General features: G+C 41.2%; 1 protein-coding gene across 3 annotated transcripts in view; it reads left to right on the forward strand.

Annotated features, from left to right (window-relative positions):
* LOC136114885 (urea transporter 2-like) overlaps positions 1-20,329 on the forward strand; it is a 296,579-nt gene that overhangs the window by 167,925 nt on the left and 108,325 nt on the right. For all 3 annotated transcript variants that reach the window (XM_071802363.1, XM_065860571.2, XM_071802364.1), the window contains exon 3: positions 4,143-4,248. The gene's annotated coding sequence lies outside the window, so the exon portion shown is untranslated. The remainder of the gene's footprint in view (positions 1-4,142; positions 4,249-20,329) is intronic.

The raw sequence follows: 20,329 nt of genomic DNA on the forward strand, positions 1-20,329 counted from the left end.
CATTTTTGGCACGTCACCTGCTCTGTGGTAACTCTGTCTATACATATCCAGTCCTGAGAAAAATGTGAGATAACCTGCTCCTGGACTGGCACAAGAATATGTGTACAGTGCTCTCCAGAGGATAGCTGGAATACACTGGGTACACTCATCTGTTTGCCCTTGTCCTGCCAAATTTTACTCACAGGTCCCTAAGCTGTCAAAACAGTTTGCCACTCTAGGTAATACGGGTGTTTCTGAGAACCAGAGGATAATTTAGGGCTGTCCAAATTATGTCCAACCCCACCAGTGCACTATCTACAATGTTTGGGAATTGATGGCTGCCCTCAAAACTAGGCTACTGCATGAAGGTCTTTTCAAGGTCTTTCCAACTATTGAGATCCCACACCATGTTCAGAAGTTTAGTATAAGTTTACACAGAGAACATCCTACATGAGGCAGAAAAACAGTTTAGGCATTTTACTGTGTGCCCGGGGTGAAAGTTTGAATTTTTCCTATGAGTAGCCTCCATTTGATCCACTTGTGGCTATGTGCTGGGTTCAAAAAAAGGTGGTGTTATGCTGATCTGCTGGCCACAAAAACCTGTGCTCTCTGCTCAAGTTAACTTGAATAGCACTGCCAGACCTCAGCTTGTAATACCCTATTCAATCACGCTTTCCATGGGCTGCTTAGCGTAAACATGGTCTAATTGTGGTCCCTAGTAAATGGGAGGGAACAAGCTTTAAATTTAAGATGCCTGGAAACCCATTTGTTTATTCCTTGGAAATTAAACAAGTGACATTTTTAATGAATACATGTTAAGAAACTATATATTGTGGCTGAAGGACCTGTCAGCATCAACAAAGTCATTCACTCCTATAGGCAACATGTGAAAATGGAAACACCTCTGTATTTCATCTTGATTCCATTTGCCAACTCCATTTACACCTGAGGCACATAAACGATTTGGATAGTCTTACTGAAACCAAGATGACAACTCATGGGCTTACAGGGAGGTGTTTGGTGGGAGACTTCACCAAATCACCCTCCAACACCAGATGATGGAAGACACAGTGTTGGTAGCTGCTGGCAGCTGACCTGAGGAAGTTAAGCTTAGCAATTAATGAATCCCTAAGGGCCTACAGCTCAGCAGAGAAAAAAATAAAAAGAAAGAAACATTATAGAAGAAATGGACACCAACAGTTTTTCCCAGGCCAACAAAAATAAAAATGCTTGTAGTAGGTGAGGTGCAGTGTGCCTGCCTAACTCCAGGCTGCTCTGCCAGGGCATCAAGCAGATGGATGGTGGATCAACAGCAATTCAAAGGTGGGCACGGAGGCAACAACACCATGGCTGAGGTTTAAACACAGAGCAATGAAGCATCCATGAGACTGATTGCAGTTGTTGACAGTGGAGAAATGTAATTTGTGGTTTTCAGTCACAGCCTAGCTCTTTAAAATAAGATTTAAAAAAAATATAACGCTCAAGTAAATCCCCCAGCTCTGTTAGCTGCCTGGCCAGTGAATGACTGCTCATGAGCCAGCTACATAATGTTGATATAAATGCCACAGCTCAGGCAAGATCCACCGGATGGGTTTGATTAAGAACTAGTGCATCTCTATGAAAGTGAGTCAACGCAACACAGATGTTTTCATTCTTTGGTGTTGTAGAAGCAAAACCTTCTCCCCTCCTGTGTCTTTCTGCCTCCTCCAATCTTCAGCTACATTTTTAATAGTTTTTTCATCTCATTTTATCTGTGTGTCATAAAGGAGGCCTGCTGCAGACTCTCAAATTGGGAAGAAGAAAGAGGAAATGCCAGCATATTAGCCCACAAATACTGAAGCCTCTTACAAACTTGCTCGCATATAAACTCCTCTCAGAAAACTCCTGTCTTTAGTGGAAATCCCAGTCTCACCCACTTAAGACTTTCCCAAAAACAATGTAGTTTGCACTGTATTCTGCTTGCGTTAATAAATTTAGATTGTTCTAAACTAAAAAAGAGGAAACAAACAAACAAAAAAAGAGTCCTTCAGGGAAAATGCCTCTCTTGGATCTCCCTTAATATCAAGAAAGAGGGACTCGACTCAGTCAAGAGAAACTTGAGTTATACTTTGCTGCAGCAGGGAAGTCTGGCACAGGGTTCACCCGTGAAACACCAAAAAGTCACCTGAGATAATTTAGTTTTTCAAATCAGTTAAGAGAAGAAGTCTCTCCCTCTCCTTGCAATTCTTTATCAGGTTTGTCCCTGCAAGACCATCCAGATAAGAAACACCAACCTACCCTGTGGCTGCTACTGCTTTGGTCCTCTTCCTGAGACAGGTGTTAAAGGCAATGTTCTCCCCAGCCATCCTGCCCACACACCCAATCTACCTGGGATGGTAGATGTCCCCATCCCTAAAAATATCCCAGACCATGCTGGACGGGGGTCAGAGCAACCTGATCTGGGTGAAGATGACCCTGCTCATGGCAGGGATTGGACTGGGTGAGCTTTGAAGGTCTCTTCCAACCCAAACTATTTTATGATTTTGTGGTTCTATGATACTGAATCACCCCTAGTGAATCTGCTTTAGTATCCTATTTGTATGTGATTCCCCGTCATCACTTCTGCAGATTCACCAGTACTATCTTCTCCTCACGTAACACCCTCCAGTATCCAGGATGACATGTCATTCACTTCTTTCCACTTGAATTTCCCCTTACTGCTCATGCTGACATTATTTGTTTCACCAAAGGAAATAAATGAAGAATCATCCTGTTGTTTTCACTATCCTACACCACCCTTCTACCTCTCCATCTTTTCGTAACATTTCTTATATTCTCACACAGTAAGAAAGACACTCCCAAAACCATCACCAAAAAAAACCAAGCAGTACTAACTTCTGCTTCATTGATTTTCAGGTGCTGCTTCTTGAGCTTTTTTGGAAAACCCAAGTACTGAAAGTACTAAGTGCCCTGTATTCTGCAAACCCAGTACCTTGCAGGCCTGGTATGTTGGTAGTCCCAGAACTGAGGCACCCAACATCGCCCGCCACTTTGCAAGAGCTACACCAGTAGCAGTGATATCCACATTGTTGCTTTTCCAGTCAGTAGTCTCCCTCTTTGTGCAAATGATTGTTTTAGTTGTTGGCTCAAAGTAGGTTCTAAGTTGTATGTGTGAGTAGAGCATAATTTATGGTTTTGGAGTCTGCATGTTTTGAGGCAGAGCTACATGCATGTCAAGGAATACAGCATGCTATGATGGGTGCTACCTGGTGTATTATTTCATTCTAAGTTGTGGTCATGCAAGAGTTATTTGAAAGAGAAATCTGGAAGGTAGGAAAGGTAGAACATCAGGTATTAGACGTGAAAAATAAGGAAAAGCTTGTCCTAGGTTCTGGCTGGGACGATGCAGAGTTTGTCACCACTAAGGAGGCCACCAACACTGGCTGGATTGAGAAAACACTCGTGTGAAAACTGTTTAAAGAGCTCTTTTGTTACAAAGAAAAATCATAAAGAAGAGTCATGTGTAACATATTCCGATAACTATCTCCATCCTGCTCCTCATGACATCTTATGTCTAATAAATGGGATCAAAATATTGTCACAACCCTGTATACATGTCAGTTATCTGTATCACTGACTCAAGCCAGCGAGTCACTGTTCACCCCCTGCAACTGGTGAGAAAAGACCTATGGGTGCTCAGGAAACCTTGGATGAGTTTACGTTGGCCATCAAAGTCAAGAGGAAGCCAGAAACCAAGCAGGTCATTTATGACTTTGAAGCAAAAGTGTCACACATGAAATCTCCTATTCTCTCCTCGGTTTTGGGGTCCATTTTCTTCTCTTTTAAATAAGAAAAATACAAATAAATTATCATTTTATTCCTCAGGGGAGTTTGGCTGATAGATAACCAGATTAATGTATAAAATATGGAAATATGTCTTGCCACTTTGCTAAGTGTAAAGGTCTTGCCCTGTTGTTCTTAGCTACACAGGTGCCTCCTTTTCTTGTGCAGTAAATGAACAAGTAAAACCTACCTGTTAGTTCTCTCCCCTTTGAATTTCCCTGCAAGTTAGGATAGAAAATAATGACCTATTGCAAATGTGGGGAATAAATTATAGCTAAAATGACAAAAGCAAGATATTTCTCCTCTAAACATCTTGGGTTTTATTTTCTACGCCTTGGCAGCCTGACTCTCTGAAAACACCCACCTGGATTCTCTGCACTCAACAGAGCAGCCCAAGGATAAACCCTCCAGTAAATCCTATGTGACTGAAGGTATAGGAGACTGACTGTGAGTAAAAACATTTTTAAATATGATTGCTATATCTGTTAGTAACCAAAGAGCCCTTTAGAGCAAATAATTTCCTTGAAAACATCTGAATCAAATCATCTAAGCCAGGGAGCCCACATCTCTGTAATACCACTGCTCTCGTCTCCACATTGCCCATCCCCTGCCTCAAAAGAAAAGAGCTTTCCCTGTCCATCTGTCATTTAAATGGTAACGAGCAAAATGAATTCCACCTCACTTCTGAGCTTCGGAGTAAGCTTGAGTTTATTTATTCATTTAAAGGCACGGGAACAAGCTTGACATTGCTGAACATGTCCTAGATTTATGGAAAATAAAACTGTACTAATCTGGCGCATTTATTAGCTTTTCTGTCAGATGCCTCTGTAAGTACCCAGAGATGTGAGTTTGCCCTGCAGTTCTGTTCTGCCTGGAACAGCATCTCCTGAAATGTAAATGTTATCTTAAGGTCATATGCTGATGAAAACCACTGTTTTGCCAAACTCTAATTTCTTGGTCATTTGACAGAGCAGCTGCTGTGCAGTTATATGGCACAAAGAAAGCTATTAAAGATGAATGAGTTACATGTTTGATTTGGCATATATTATACCCATCTAAAGATGAAAATAAAAACAGATGATTATTTTTTCCTGAGTATATAAAAGACCTCTCACAAATATGTAAACAGAAATGATACTTCTAAATGAAATTGTTCATCTACACCTTAGGTAGTCTTCTGAGTGCCTCTGCAAATGCATTTTAAAGGAACACAGCACATATCCTAATGTCCTATGTAATTAATTTGTAGCATAATAGATTGGTATGGAGAAAAATTCCTGATTTGGAGGAGAATGTGAAGATCAGACAATTGTGTATGTCATGTGACAATGAGCTCTGCAGCTGGCATACATTAACAAAAATAAAATTTACAAGGTTTAGGTAATCAACAGCTGGTGTCAGCTGGTACAGCATCACATCAGTGCCTCCAAGGTCTGTGAAGATTATTTCTTGCCATCTGGAGGATATCTAGCATCGACCAGTGTCATCAGTATCATACTGGAGGCTGCTGTTTTAGCAAACCAGTATAAATGCTCACTTGTATGAACTGGAAACACGCAGTGTGGAGTCCAGCAAGATGATAATACGACAAGTTTTAGGAGGCAGTGCTGTCAAACCCAGTCATTCAAGGGTTTTCTATGGCATGAGAAAGTGCTGATAGGGAAATCATGCTCTGGATTCATAGGTTTTGGGTTGCACGAAGCTCTGTGTCCAGGAAGGACTGAAATGTTGGAGTCGTCACAGGGTTTGGCCTCCGCACTTGAGTTCTGTGAAGTCCATTCTGGAAGCAGAGATGTTCCTGGGACCTCTAAGTCTGGTGATAGACAGAGAAAAGAGTGTTGTCCTGCACATTGTTTGACTTTCATCTTGCATGGCAAAAGGTCGTTTATTCTCAGAAAATGTCAGCAGCATTTTCTCTCGCTGAAGATTACTCTAGTTCAGGAATATCTTTGGTACTTTGCAACAAAGAATTACAAAAACCTGGAGACTGAGATTTCTCTGGCCCTTTCTGGTTTGTTTTCCTCTCTTTTTAGTTATGAAGTTCAAAGAAGTTTCAAGTGAGGAAGATAATTTAGTATTTAGGAAGATACTTTACATGTGCGATACATCCAGAATTCATTTACACATTAATCCAAACACAGCCAAGGAGGTAGGAAAATTTGTCCCAGTAAGAAATAAGCATGAGTAATAAAGAACTCACTTTCAGGTCAGAAATCTTAGAAACTATAAGAATCATCAATATTAAAACCAGTGAAAGATAGGTTTCTCTAAAAATTTATCTAGTAGGCTGACAAAGGACCTCCTTCTCCTCCTTACTGACAGCTTTGGTAAGTGGCATCTCAAAACATAGTTTTCAGATCAAGATCTTGGATAAAAATGGCCTTCTGCATATGTTTTAAAGAGGAGGAACACATGAGTGTGAAGCAATTTGTGTTTAGTGATTGCACCACAAATTTCAAAGTTGTGTGGTCTACCCAGTCAGCTGCAGACAAGGAGGGATTTCCCTGATTTGTGACAAAATAGACTTTTTCTGCTAGACATTGTGCAGGACTTTTTTTCTCTCAAGGAAGTCTACCCCATTTGCTTGCAACTGTCACTGGCCTACAAAGAGACCTCAGGAATAGCAGCAAACATTTCTGTGTGCCTCAGTTTCCTAAAACAGGATTATTTACCTGCCTTACAAACCAGTTTTTTTGTTTACCAATTAAAGCTGTTTATTAATATCTTGAAGCTCCAGCTGTTGAGTTGCTGCAGTATCCATGGCATTTCCTGGTGCAGCAGTTCTTTATCTCAATAGGGACCTCTGCATGATGAGAATGTATTGCACTTTGTGACTCTCTTACAAAATTAAATTCACATGCTGAGTCTTCATACTCTTTCAGTTTACTTATTTGAATTAGCTAAGATACCTCCCTATGACACATAATACTTGTGAAATTTGTTAGCTCTTCTTAAAATCAGTAAATAAATAAACAAGGAGGCTGGAATTCATTACCAGAATCCAGTAACAACCCAGCAGAAAATTCAACAATAAAACATCCAAGTCGTAAAACATCAACATTTGCAATAAACCGTGAGCTGAGAGAAGGCTTAGTAAAATAGCTTCTTCCAATAATGAAATACCATGTCCTCATGACAAAAAACACAGCAAGATACAAACTGAGCTACAAGGGAATCACTAGTTTGCAAGGTACCTGCACAGCATTTTGTCCTTGCTTAATGTAAATCCTCTTTGGGCAGAGCACATTGCTTCCCCAGAGCTCAAGGTATGGAAAGGAGACATCATAAAAGGAGCTGAGTAATGTGGTGAGACTTATGTGCATCTACTCTGTGTACAAAATCTTTATGCTACCCTTGTGTTTCCAAAACACCCACTGAACATCCAGCTGACTTTCAGGTGTAAAAATGAATGGTACGGCATTCTTCCTCCTGGCTGCTTGAACCTAATTCCTCTGCCCCTCCAGTATTTACGCTCTGCTTATGTTTCTATATAGAGCTCTGCCATCCCTGAGGTGAAGGGACATTAAGGCCAAAGGATCATCTTGCTTAGGTCACCTAAGTCACAGGTTATTAAGTTTCATCCGGCTGCCAACGAGGTTGATCCCAGTAATTGGTGTTCAGTGAAAATTATCTTACAGAGATAGCACCCAGCCTTGATTTGCGTGAGGAAGAAACAGAGAACCTATGGCTTTCCTTAGCAGTTTATTCTGGTTTGTAACACTCCTCAGCAAAAAGTTAATCTCACTCTAAATCACAATGGTCACTCTCATGCCTTCCTCTGTCTGAGTAAGAGTCCTTTTCCGAACAGTTTTTTCTCTACATATATTTCTCTGGTAGTCAAATTACCTCTCCATCCCCTTGTTGTCCATGTAAGCAAGATGAGTTTGAAAAGTCTCTCACTCTTGAGAATTTTCTCCTTCCCCACTCACCCTGATTTTGTACACAGGTGCAGGACTGTAATCAGATTCTGCTGAAGTGGGACTATGCATACAAGAAAGGTCTGTGACTTCTAAGATTAAAGGTGCCTGAAGTAGCGTATATGAAATATATACATACAACATATATACATACAGATAAATACCAATAGATTTAGATGCATCTTGGCTCTGCAGATCAACAGCCACAGAAGTAATTATTCTGTAGTAGTGCGGGTTGTGCCTGCAGGTAAGTTTAACTGACTAATGTCAGAAAGGGAAAAACACTTGAAAAGAAGTCAGAAGCAGGATCTGTCAGAAACAATAAACGAATCAGGGCCTTGCATAAGCAGGGAGAGTGCAATAAGCGTGACCATTAATAACGAGGTAGGTAGATTTGCTTGCCTTATCTAGATATAAATTAACATGTTCAGCTCTCAGTGGAGACCTCCTGCCCTGAACTCACTGTCAGAGTTTCCTGTCTACTCCAAGATCTTTGCTGAAAATTTCGTGTCTGGTTGGCAGACACTTAGATAAAACTCAATTCCAAGCAAGCTAGGCTCTTTAGTATTACCTATAGCATAGACTTGAATGCTTTGTAAATTGCACCCTTTGTACCTTCTAAGCCACATCATTCACACTCACCCATCGAGGAATTAATCATGTCATATTTATGTCACATGCCTTGTTCACTGACTATAACATTTATTTAAAATGTTAATTAAAATACTTTCAGATGTGTTGCTCTGAAGACCTAACATCTTTGGCTTGAGATCCTTCATTCTCATTTCCCAGCTCTTGTCTGGGGGACTACAGGCTTTACACAACACAATGCTATTCCTGATGGTGGGGGGCTGAAAGCCGTCCCTCAGACCAAGGGGGGCCACCTCTGGTGTGACCTCCCTCTTGCCATTCACAACCACCAGGTCTCTCCCTCCGGGGTCTCTACATGTTCTGGAACAAGCAGAAATGCTGAGTATTTCAGAACCACGTGGAACTCAGCTTGAGTTACTCACCCACCATGACCTCAGCCGTATAAACATCCCTCACATTCCTTGCCTGCAGGAAGGTTGTCTCGTTCCCAAGTATGAAATTTCATAACTATGTGATAAGAACAAAGTATGCATTCTGTGTTGTCACATGGACTGCCTTGCATTTGGCTGTATTAAGACACATTTTGCCTAAATAAGACAAGTTTCACCAGCGATCTAGCTTACACCACCCCTGCAGTTATTTATACTTCCACCAATCTTCATCAGCTTCAAATTCTATCAGCAGTGACTTTATATCTAATTCTGGATTACTGATGAAAACATCCAGTAGCTCCAAGCATAGGACTGATTCTGTGGAGACACTGCTGAGAATGCCCCTAGTTGATGATGATTTATCTGAATTTCCAGACCCGTCATTTATCCTTTTGTCAGCTGATATCAGCCTACGTGTTTTTTCCCCCCTTTTCTTCCCTTGTCTTTCCTTTGAAAACTAGAAATGTAATATTCAGCAATGTTCTTTTCTACATCAGCTTGCTGGCAGCTCTGCTAGGAGCAGTGGGTTCTTATCCATGGGAAAGCATGTGATTATGTTGAGCCACAATGGAAATTGAAAGGTAGAGGCCATTTCCTATGTTCTGACACAAATATGGTCCACAAGAATAAAACATGAATATACACACATATAAACTAGTTCATAAAAATTCATCAGTTCCTTTTACAAGTTTTGGATATACGCTCCAGATAGGTTTGGGGCTTATGTTTGTTTTATTTTTTAATACTGTTTTAAGTAAATGGTTTGGTTCTGTCTGTGTGTTTTGCTTTGGCAGTGTGGTGTTAAACACATACAAAATGTTTCAGTCAAGTAAAAAGGTTTAACTTTGTCCAAAAAAAACTCCAACCCACAGAACTGTAGAAACTGCCAGGCATTGTAGCCATTCCCCAAACAGAGTTTTATGATTTGGCTATAAATCTAATCTGTTTAATAGGGTTTGGGTTTATGCAGTAGGCCATGGTGGTTAATGTTTAGTGAGCTGAAACAAGAATGGAAGAAAACAATAATGGAAAAGCTTGGTTTTAAACAACTCTTCATAGATGGCTATAAGAGGAATGATTGAACTTGTGGTGTGTATCATACGTATTTTGGTTAAGCTGGGCTTTGAAAGCCTTTCAGCTGAGATAAGCGTGATAAACCGAGCAGGGCTTTTTAGCTCAAAACACTCCTAGTGTTGGACTGTTGGCATGAGGTGGTGACAGCTGCAGAAGACAGAGGGGGAGAAAGCTGTAGCACTATGTCTTTTCTATAGGGAACAGCAGCCCAGGAGAGGCAGCGTTGCCTAAATTAGTCTTGTGTGGCATGATGGCATGGTCCGATTCTCACCATGAGTCCTCAGTGCTGGCATCCCATCCTTCTCCTCACCCATTCATGTGCATGCAGGCTTATCTGCTGCCTTGCTGCAGTTTTTTGCCCTGTCCACCTTTCAGAGCTGGTGCAGCCAGGGTTATGTCTCCGCCACATCAAGACATCATCTTTGGCCCCTGAAAGCCCAGTCATTGAGGCAACATGGTGTAAAGTGAAGACTAGTTAACCCCAGGGCACTAATTAGCTCAGATGCAGCTGCTGTTTCTGGAGTAGTCTGATTACTGTCTGTACCGACCTCCAAAGGACCCATACGTAGACACATTCCAGAAAAGAGTGAGCCAGGTTTTGTCTTGCTCATAAAGTCTCTAAGAGCAGTCGGCCTCATTTGGCCTCCTCTAGGCAGCTTGTGGAAGCCTTCTCTCTATTCCCTTTACAGAAATAATGGTGTTTTATAGGTACTCTCAAGGGTTTGGTCATGGGCAAGAACCCAAACCATCCTCCTTGTATCAAAAACAAAGCAGAAGACATGACACAAATGGTGATAAACACATCTGTAAAACAATGCAGGGTAATTCCAAACTGTGGCCATCTGTCAACTGTGTTGACCACTCTGTTCTCATGTGTTTTTGAATGACCCAACACTCTTGTGCATTGGCCAAGGAGCAATCAGTTCCCAAATACTGCCTTGAGCTTTGCCCCTGGATTCGTCGGGAGCTCCAGGAGATCCTCCAGTGAAAAAGGGGCTGAGTGGCACTAGTAGGACCAACCTCAATGTTCACCAGGAGACTGGAGAGTTGGGTTTGAGCTGGGAGGAACTCTAGTCAACCCTCAGAGTTGGGAGAGGTTGAAAAAAACATGACTTGTGAACTCAACACATACAGTTTGGGAGGAATGATAAATGTGAAATTCTATTTTAAGTTACTTTCAAAACAAATTGGCAACTAAAGAAATAATGTTATTGTATTCTGATGTCACCTCCGTGCAAAGACTTTCCCACAGACTGTTTTCTGCTGGAGGGAGGACCTCAGGGGAAAACACCTGAGAAAGTGGAGAACAACTTCCTCTGACTCCACCTTTTACACTAGTACTTATGTGCTAAATTGCCTCCAAGCACAGCAGGATTTGTCTTTAGGCTCTGGAGAAAAAGATAATTTTTAACATTCAGTACCTGCTCATCACAGTCCATTCAAGTGTGCTTCTAGTATGACAGCTGGAACACCCAATGGGGAGGTGACCGATCTCACATAATATCCTTAGTTAATGGCCTAACAATGACCTGATGTGCTAGACCTGAGATAACACCTCAGGACCTGACTTTTTCAAAGCCACTTTCAATTCCCTTTCTACCTTCCCTTCCTTATTTCCTTTGACAGCCTTTGACTATGTCAAAAGCCCAAGTTTTAGCTACACAATTTCCTTTTCCTTTCAATATTTCAGCAAAAGAACAGCTTTACTTTTATAAAGACATGTGGTTTAGTTTTCAAGTCATTGAGGAATGTCATCGGCATCTCAACTGTGACATCCCGCTTCCAAGCCAGCAGCAACATGTTGGAGAGGCCGTTAACCCATCATATGTTCCTTGATGTTCTGGACTCGTGCTCTCGGGGGAACCCATTAGCATTTACACTTTCAGGCTGTTCTCTGCTCTTCTGTTAATAATTATCCAGGGAGGGGATAATTAAAATAGGTTCTGAGGCTATGAAAGACCTCTGTTCGCTTTCACTACTTACAGAGCCAAATGAGAACTTTAATGTAGATTTGGAGACAACTCCTGAAGGGTTTTGCACCTTTACTGTGTTCTTGTCGTCATTAGGCATGATCTAATGCTCCATTTCATTTCATTAACCTGAACAGGGGCAGATTTTGAAATGTGACAACAACACAGCACCAGTAAAATTTCCCTAAACACCTGAGAAAGCTCTATCAATATAAAATGGGTAATTTCATGGAGACGGACAAAAAAGGCAGAAATTGGGGTCCGATTAACAAAGACTTCCTATGTGAGTCTATTCAAATCATTGAGACTCTGTATCTTGATTTTATCACGTAAAATAAAAAGGCTTCTTTCACCCAGTCATCAGTTAGGGAGATTTTCAGGAGGGATGTGGCCTCTTCCAGTGCTTTTGACCTGTACTGCAAACAGCTGACAACAGCACCACGAAAACCAGCTCTATCAGCCACCCCTGTTCTCTGTGCAAAGTATGAGGGCTGACGAGATGGGTGAGATGTATTTCAACAAGACTCTATGGTTTGAGAGCCACCACAACACTACTCATCATTCCATGGTGTATGTCCACAGTGATCTCTGGCCTCTTGATACTCTTGTGATTGGAAATCCTTGTCCCGTCTGCCTTAACAGCTGTCATTCCATTTGCCATTAAAAAAAAAAAAAAAAAAGCAGATAAAGCCATAGAAAATAAATAAGCCTTCTATTTTGCAAATCTTGATGTTTTTTAACTAAACCTTATATTATTCATATGCTGTATATTTTATTACTGCTAGTTTCAAAGCTGTTGGAAATCACAAATCAGTTCCTCAACCACAATGTCTTTATTATGCGTACATAAATCATGCATGGAAGAGCCCTGACAGTTGATGATGTAAACTCTCAGGAATCAAAGCCCCTAAGCCATGTAAAAAATGTATGTCACAGGCAAAGAAGTATGTCATCTCTATTTCTTTTTTATGGATATTCTTGTCTTGTCATTATCAAGGAAGATGTTTTTTTCCCCTTTATTTCCTGTTTAAATGTAGTTAGCACAGAGGTAATTTGCAATGGTATTTCTATGAGACAAATGGAGTACACTTTCCCACATCTGCCTGCATCTTCAAGGATGAACGTGTTGTAATTATACTGTTCCAGTTTCATTAACAGCTCTGCTGTGCCCAATATGGTTCATAAGTATTCTGGTGAAATACAGGACGAAGTTCATTGAATTGTCAGGAGCATTTGGGTGATTCGGGACTCATGCAAATCACATTAGAACTGGGCTGTTTTGAAGCCATAGGTTGGTTTCAACAGTCAGTCTGAATAATTTTAAAACTAAACAACAACAACAAAAAAGTTGAGGGTTCCTCTATTCTACAGATAAAAATAAGGAAAAAAATGCTCAGTAGTGGAAATACTCAGCTAAGAATGGCAAAAAAATAAAATACAAGCAGCTGAATTTGCAGTTGACATTTTCAGTTTCTCAATCCAAGATGTTTTCATTTGCTTGATTTTTCGATCGAGGGGGCAGTTCAGTGAATTTTCATCTTTAAGAAAAAATATTTTTTTGATGAAAATTTTTGGGTGGTTATCAGTAGCAATTGTAGCAGATAAAAACTGAAGTGTATCTTTCGGTCAGAAGGTAAATAAAAACTGTCCACATGAGAAATTGGAAAAAGCATGCCTGATGGAGCACTGGACAATGAATGCTTGGCTGTATATCAGACAGACCAAAAAATAATTGACTCTTTTCCTTGATGAATATGTATATACTCAGCTTTCAAAATCAGGGCACTGCAGACAGACTGGTGATCCCACATTCCATAACCTGAAGAGCACTGAGCATCTAACACTTGCCCACCCTTGTTGCTATATTTACTAAAGTTCAGCATGCAAATCAGCCTAGATGTTGTCCTCCATGTTGTTATTTCTCAGTGAAAAGCTACCTCCTGACTGGCTGTTGAAAAAAAAATTGGCCTTTTTCCTCAAAAGCTTGTGAGCTGATCTTCTTGTGCATCCTCCTCTGTTCACATCCATCCGTCTTCCAGATTTACCGCTGTGTGATGCCTCCCATTTATTGAGCAACTAAGACTAATTTACTCTAGATGCAGGATAAGACAGGCATGAACATACACATCAATAGGGAAAAAAAAGCTCATCCTTCCTCCTTCGTTCCCTCTCAACTGCTTGTGACATTGTTGATATCTCCTCCATGGATCCTCCTCATTGTTCCAGTGTCCAGGGGTCACCGCAGAACTTCATTGGAGCAAACATCAGCTAAACTTGTGTTACATGTGAGACATGTAAGGCCACAATTCCTCTTATTTTAGGCCTTTCTTTCTGATTAAGTGTCTGTCTCTCCACAGTAGCATAGCTCTAGACACTTTTATTCAGAGAAATCCTACCTACTGGGTTTCAGGTCGTCGGGGAATCCTCTTTTTGTCAGGCATAACTTAGGATGTCAATAAAAACACAATGCTGTCTGCTCCCTGAGAGAAACACACACAGAAAGGAACAGCAGATATATCATTCTTTCTGTGGGGAAAATTCAGAACCCACTGAGATGTTTGTTACTGCTTTTATTCTCTCAACTATGCAAATTAGTGGGGTTCAGAGCTAAATGTAAATGTGTTAAAATGAAACCTGAAAGTGGAATCAGTTTTGTGTGCTAGCTCTGCTCTCTTCCTCTGGAAAGACACCTGTGGATACATTTTCATTAATAATTTCAACCTAACCCTTCTCTGATGTAAATTCACAAGCAAGGAGCTGGAAAAATGGCAAATGAAATGTTGTAGGCTTACTGGTGTGATAATTAACATACGATGCATAAGAAATAAGAATCCCAAGAAGAAAAGCTGGAGGAACGTGTATCTATCTGTGACAGTATTTGGGGGAAGATTCAATTCACTGAGGATCAGCTTTGTTTGCATTTTGCTCTTTCCTTCTCTCACTTAGTGAATCTCTCCTAGGAATGCCCTTTTTCCATGAGCTTTCTAAATGATGAAGTAGCTGCTGGAAAGAGGAAAGAACAGAAACTTAAAAATAGATAAGCTGCTTATCTCTTTGGCTGACTTGAATTTGCTGCTGTGTGGAGGAGGGTGCTATCAAAAACAGAAGTTCAGAAGTTTTAAATGCTGGAAAAGTTTCTAGATCTGCATCACCAGCACATAACTCATGCTGCATGTTATTCTGTAAGTCACTTATAAATCACTGCTACAGATAAGTTTAATCCAGGTACATCGCATTTTGTTTTTCAAAAGTTAATCATGGCCTTTAGCTTGAGAAAACAGGGCTTGTGCGATCATGTTTTGTGCCTGTCCAGCCATCTGTCAGTCTCTTTCAATAACCTACAAACCCACTGATCAACTTTGACAGAAGGGTAGAGGTCTCAAAGATATTAAATTCCGGTGTTTTTCATGAAAATCGGTAGCTTTTCTGTCCAGCTTTAGCTGCCAGCTGGCCTTTATGCATGAGACTACAGGTCACTAATCAGCATATGTATTTCTAAGAACCACAAGTGCTTTTTGCTAATTGAGACTCAGAAGAATGAACAGAGAATGTCCACGAGGACAGAAATCAGGGATGCACATGAGGATTGCATCCCCTCAGTAGCACCTGGGGGAGAGAAACATCTCAGAAATCTAAACTTATCCCAGTGGGGTGGAAGAAAAAACAGGACACAAATCCAGAAGAAACTGCACCTTATTAATTCTTCGTTTCATCCAGCAGCTCCTATTTTTCTGAGGCGTTTGATTCCAGACCTGTGAAAAAGTGGAAAAACGGGAAAATTCCCATTGACTTCCGTGGGAGAAATTTCTGGGATCTAATCAGACTTGGGGAAAGATTTATGAAAACAGCAACCATTCATAAAAATCAGGATTTTAAGAGTTCCTCAGTGCTGAAATTTTGATTTGGTTTATTGTACAAGTGGGCGATAGTTTGAAAAAGAAGGCTGTCTTTGGACTTCAACAGGAAACAAAACATTATATTTGCAGAAGACAAAATAGATGCCAGCTTATTGTCTCAGCCAAACTGAAATAGCAAATATTGCATTTTAATTACCGTTACTTTAAATAGGGTCTTTGATTTGGTATCTTTCTATATTTTTCTATGGTTTTAAAAAAGCAAATGTGTTTTAGAAGATAAAAGACCATTTACTGTGATTTGAATAGTGATGAGATCCAACACTAACCTATTGCCTCACAGAAGTGACTATACTGTTTGTATGAACAGTAGCACAATATCTGCCTAAATATTTTCCTCCTGCTCAGCCATTCTCAGTGGTTTTCTTGTAAAACTCCTATTTCTTCCATCTTTGACAGCAGATTTAGCTTCTCTTGCACTCTGATGAAAGTCATGTGACCCAACCTTGCTGCTTCTGACCATGAATCTTGAATTCCTTCCCATACCACTTTCCAAGCTAGTAGTTACAAGAGTTTCCAAAGAGGCAAGAAACAGGGATTTAACACCCTCATGGAAAGAAAGGTTCAGGCCTGGATATCCCCTTTGTGTGTGAATGTCGTTGTGTGAACAGAGAGTTGACCTTCTGGTGTTTTAAAAAATGGGAAAAGTCAAAATCCCCAGCTTCGGAGGTAATCTGAGCAAACCTATTGGCTCATATTTCTCAAGGGAGAAAACCAAAGTCATCGCTGATTTCTGGAAATTTACTGAGAATGAGAATAAACTCCGGGCATCTGGACAAATCAAGCATAAAAACCTGACGTGCCCTTGAAATGTAACTGATTATGAGGCTAATTAGTGGCTGAATCACCATCATAATTTTGGGTTTAGGCACCTAAAAATCATATTTGAAGCATCTCCACCTTTTCCCAGGCTCTGACCTTTCCATTCCATGAAGGCAGACGTAGCTACAGCCCGTTTGGTGTGCACCAACCCTGCTGCATGCTGCCTTCTTCGTGCAAAAACGTTTTGAAAGGAGATAACATGAGTTCCCGTACAGCCTCTTGGATTCCATTCTGCTCCACAGTTGCCTTTCTCCTGGTTCTGGACTCTGGTTTTTTTTTATGGTGGAAGTATTCATCATTGTGCGATGATTCATGAGTTTTAAAGCCAGAAGAGACAAATAGGACTGCCTAGGTTTGACCTGCTGCACAATTCAGACTGTACATTTTGCACCAATAAATCAGGGATATGAATCTGTGGTATATTTATTGCATGGAAAAGTTGTCAGGGTGATCGTGTTGGCTATTGAAAATCTCTGCTCAGCCTCTGCAGGTACACCACTGTGGAGAAAGCTCTCTCCCAGCACTAACCCCTGTCCTAGTTATCTCAGTAATAAGGTTTGGTTGCTGTCAATTTAATATGTCTTTAGAAAGAAATAAGGCTTTGTCACCCCTCATTAATCATCTGAGCCATAAATTTCTGATTTAGTCTTTATTTTATTTTTTACATTTTTGTGCCCTGTGTCATGCTGGAGGCCACTACATGTGCAAAGCCAAACTCTAAAATAGTATTGCTTCTTTCCCACCAACTTTACTTCAGATTTCTTATATTGAAATTTTGGAAATATTATAGTAACTTGTAATATGATAACCCTTTTGAGAGAGTTAATTTTTCAAGGTGCTCTCAGTCATGTACTTTCCTCTTTCTTTGGTGTAAATACCCCAATTCTCTCCTAAAATATTTTCCTTAGCCTATGTTGAAATTTTGTCCTCAAAGAATCCTTGTCCTAACTGCTCAGTAGAGAGACTTGACATTGGACAATAGCAATTTTTTGAACCTGTCCATTCAGACTCAGTTATGTGCCATTTTGATGATGCCCAGTGAATTTATGTCATGGTAACTAGTGCATCTCAGAAGATGCAACCTTGAACAATGCAGGTAGCTCTTTGCATGACTGCACTGCAAATGAGCTGTAATTGCAGTTCATGTACATATATTCCCCCTTTCAAAGTAGCTCATTTAAGCAACAGAGCAGAGCAGACAGCGAGCTCAGCCTTTGCCCAAAATGCTGGTGAGCCCCTAAGCAGTTGATTTGTGCAGTCAAATGAAATGCAGTGGTAGGAACATTTTAAACAACAAGCCAAATCCATTATTCCCGCACGAGGTACCACCCCCCTTTAACCCACAATGCAAACTTATCTTTTCAACATGTGAGAGCCTCCATTTTTTAACAATATCTGTGTGGTTACACTTGAATTTGAGGAAGCAGCTGTGTTTCTGCTGTCATGTAGTGAAGAACTTTGTTGAACTTTCAGAAAGGTCTCCTACCTGCAGTTGATATTTTCCTAATCTATAGAAGTCATTCGTGACTCAGAAAAGATAATCAAAACATAAATGGAAACCTGCAGGTCTCAAAAGTACCACTTTCAATCAGGTTTTCAGCCTACCCAGGTTGCTGAAAGCAGAATCAGAAAGCACAATTAGCCGTTCGGATTGTTTTTACATCAGAAAACAGGCATCCCAGTCCCCTCCTTGTGCTTTCTGCAAGAAGACATCTTTATCTCCTCTCAGTGCTGTTATTCCATAAATCTTGTGCCATGGGAAGTGTGAGCCCAAAAAAGACCTTGCTGACTTCCATAGATCTACTGGGAACAGCAGTCAGTGGTCCAGGAAGACAAGCTGACGAAGTTTAGCTGTTCAAGAAGCTCTGCAAGGAAAACATCAAAAGAAACTGTTTCTTCCCCCCACCTTCCTCCTCAGCCCAGCTGCCAAGTTTTGCAGGCAGCTAGGGGCCCATCAGCCAGTTTTTGCTTGGAAAACACTACAGTTCAGGAACAATGAATGAAAGCGGGCTGCAAAAGGAAGACATAAACTACAGTCTGACCCTGAGCTGGATATTGTCCATCAGCTGGCTCCACCCAGCCTGTGGCAATGGTTCTGCCTCTGCACACACACAAAAGACAATAAATTAAAGAAAGCCCAGCTCCCGAGCTCAACCCTTGCACAGTCCATGTCTGAAGCATGCTTTTCCTAAACTCCTTATTTAACTGTCATCAGGCATATTGCAAAACAAAGAAACAGAAATGCAATGCTGGAGGCTCAGTTCACCATTCTCCCCACCTCTTTGCTCGGCTTCCCTGATGCTTTTTTTACCCCGAATCAAAACCTCTCTGTGGACCCCTGCATTTTAGCTCCAGGTGTGGTTAGCACCTAATTCTTCCCATGGTACCCTGACATTAATGAAGCAATCCTTGGGCAGCTACACATGCCTGTTGATGGGACCACAGACTTTCTGGGGAGCTTTGTCCCATACAACAAACACTGTACACCCATGTTACAAGCCATCCAGCAATGAGCAGCCTCCTGCAGGAGGAGTAGAAGCCTGTAGGTGGAAATTATTTTAGAATTGCAGAGTAATTTGGGTTGGAAGGATCTTTAAAGCTCCCCCAGTGCTAGCCCTGCCATGAGCAGGGACATCTTCACCAGCTCAAGCTGCTCAGAGCCCCATCCAGCCTGGCCTGGGATGTCTCCAGGGATGGTTCATCCACCACCTCTCTGCCCAACCTGGGCCAGGCTCTCGCCACCTTCATTGTAAAAAAATTCTTCCTTATGTCTAGTCTGATATTTTTTAACAGCCTGACTTTTTAACAGCAAGTTCATGGTCCATGGTTCACCTGGCAGTTGGATATTTGCCTGCAAGCCATATTCCCCAAGACCAGTTCCTGCTCATTGTCGAGGGTTAAGATTGCGGGGTGACAATCAAACCCTGGCAGATGTATCGTTAACCTCCTCTCCCCCCCACTTCCCCCTTTTGCCCCTCCCTCTCCCCCCTTCCCACTCAGGACAGGCGATCAGGAGGGAAAGAAGGACAGAGAGAAGAGAGCTGGAAAAGTTAAAGATGTTTTACTAATGTTACCAATAAGAATAGAGAAAATAATACAAAATATACAAAACCAATCTTGTAAGTCTCAGCAACTGCAGAGGCAGCACCCAAAGTCCTGGATTAGACTCTGTAGCCAACCGGAACTGGATTCAGCCTCTCACTAGGCCTCAGTTCGCAGGGACAACCAGCAAGGTCCTCTCCTAATGTCAGCCATGAGGAAAAAAAAAGGGAAAAAGGGATGAGATCCTCGTGATCTCCCACTTTTATATGAAGTATTCACGTGAATGGCATGTTATACACCATTGGTCACTCTCTCAATCATCAGTTTCTCGTTGCCCCTCTCGCGAGATGTCCACCCGTGCTTATCAATAAGTTTGCATTCCATTGCTAGGTTTAACCAAAACATGTGTCGGGTTCTCCAGGAAAATGCAGCTAATATGAAGGCTTTAGCTGACAGGCAAAAATTCACTAAAAGAGAAACTTGTGTTTTAACAAAACCGGGACACTCATATAGTCCTCTATGCTTATATCCAGGGAACACCCTACACATTTTTGTGATGGTAGCCCTGGTGATGCTCACAAGGTGGTCAGTAGAAATGGGGAGGGAGAGAAGGAAAAGGCACAAAAAGCAACAGGAGAGGGCAGAAATGAAGAAGAGTCAAGAGCAAGTAGAAATGGCTGTGCGCAGAAGTGAAACAGAAAGATACATGCGTGGGAAATAAAGAAGAGGTGGCAAATACTTTGAGGAGAAGACTGGAGGAAAGGAAA

Source organism: Patagioenas fasciata, chromosome Z, assembly GCF_037038585.1.
Source record: "Patagioenas fasciata isolate bPatFas1 chromosome Z, bPatFas1.hap1, whole genome shotgun sequence".
Lineage (NCBI taxonomy): Eukaryota > Metazoa > Chordata > Aves > Columbiformes > Columbidae > Patagioenas > Patagioenas fasciata.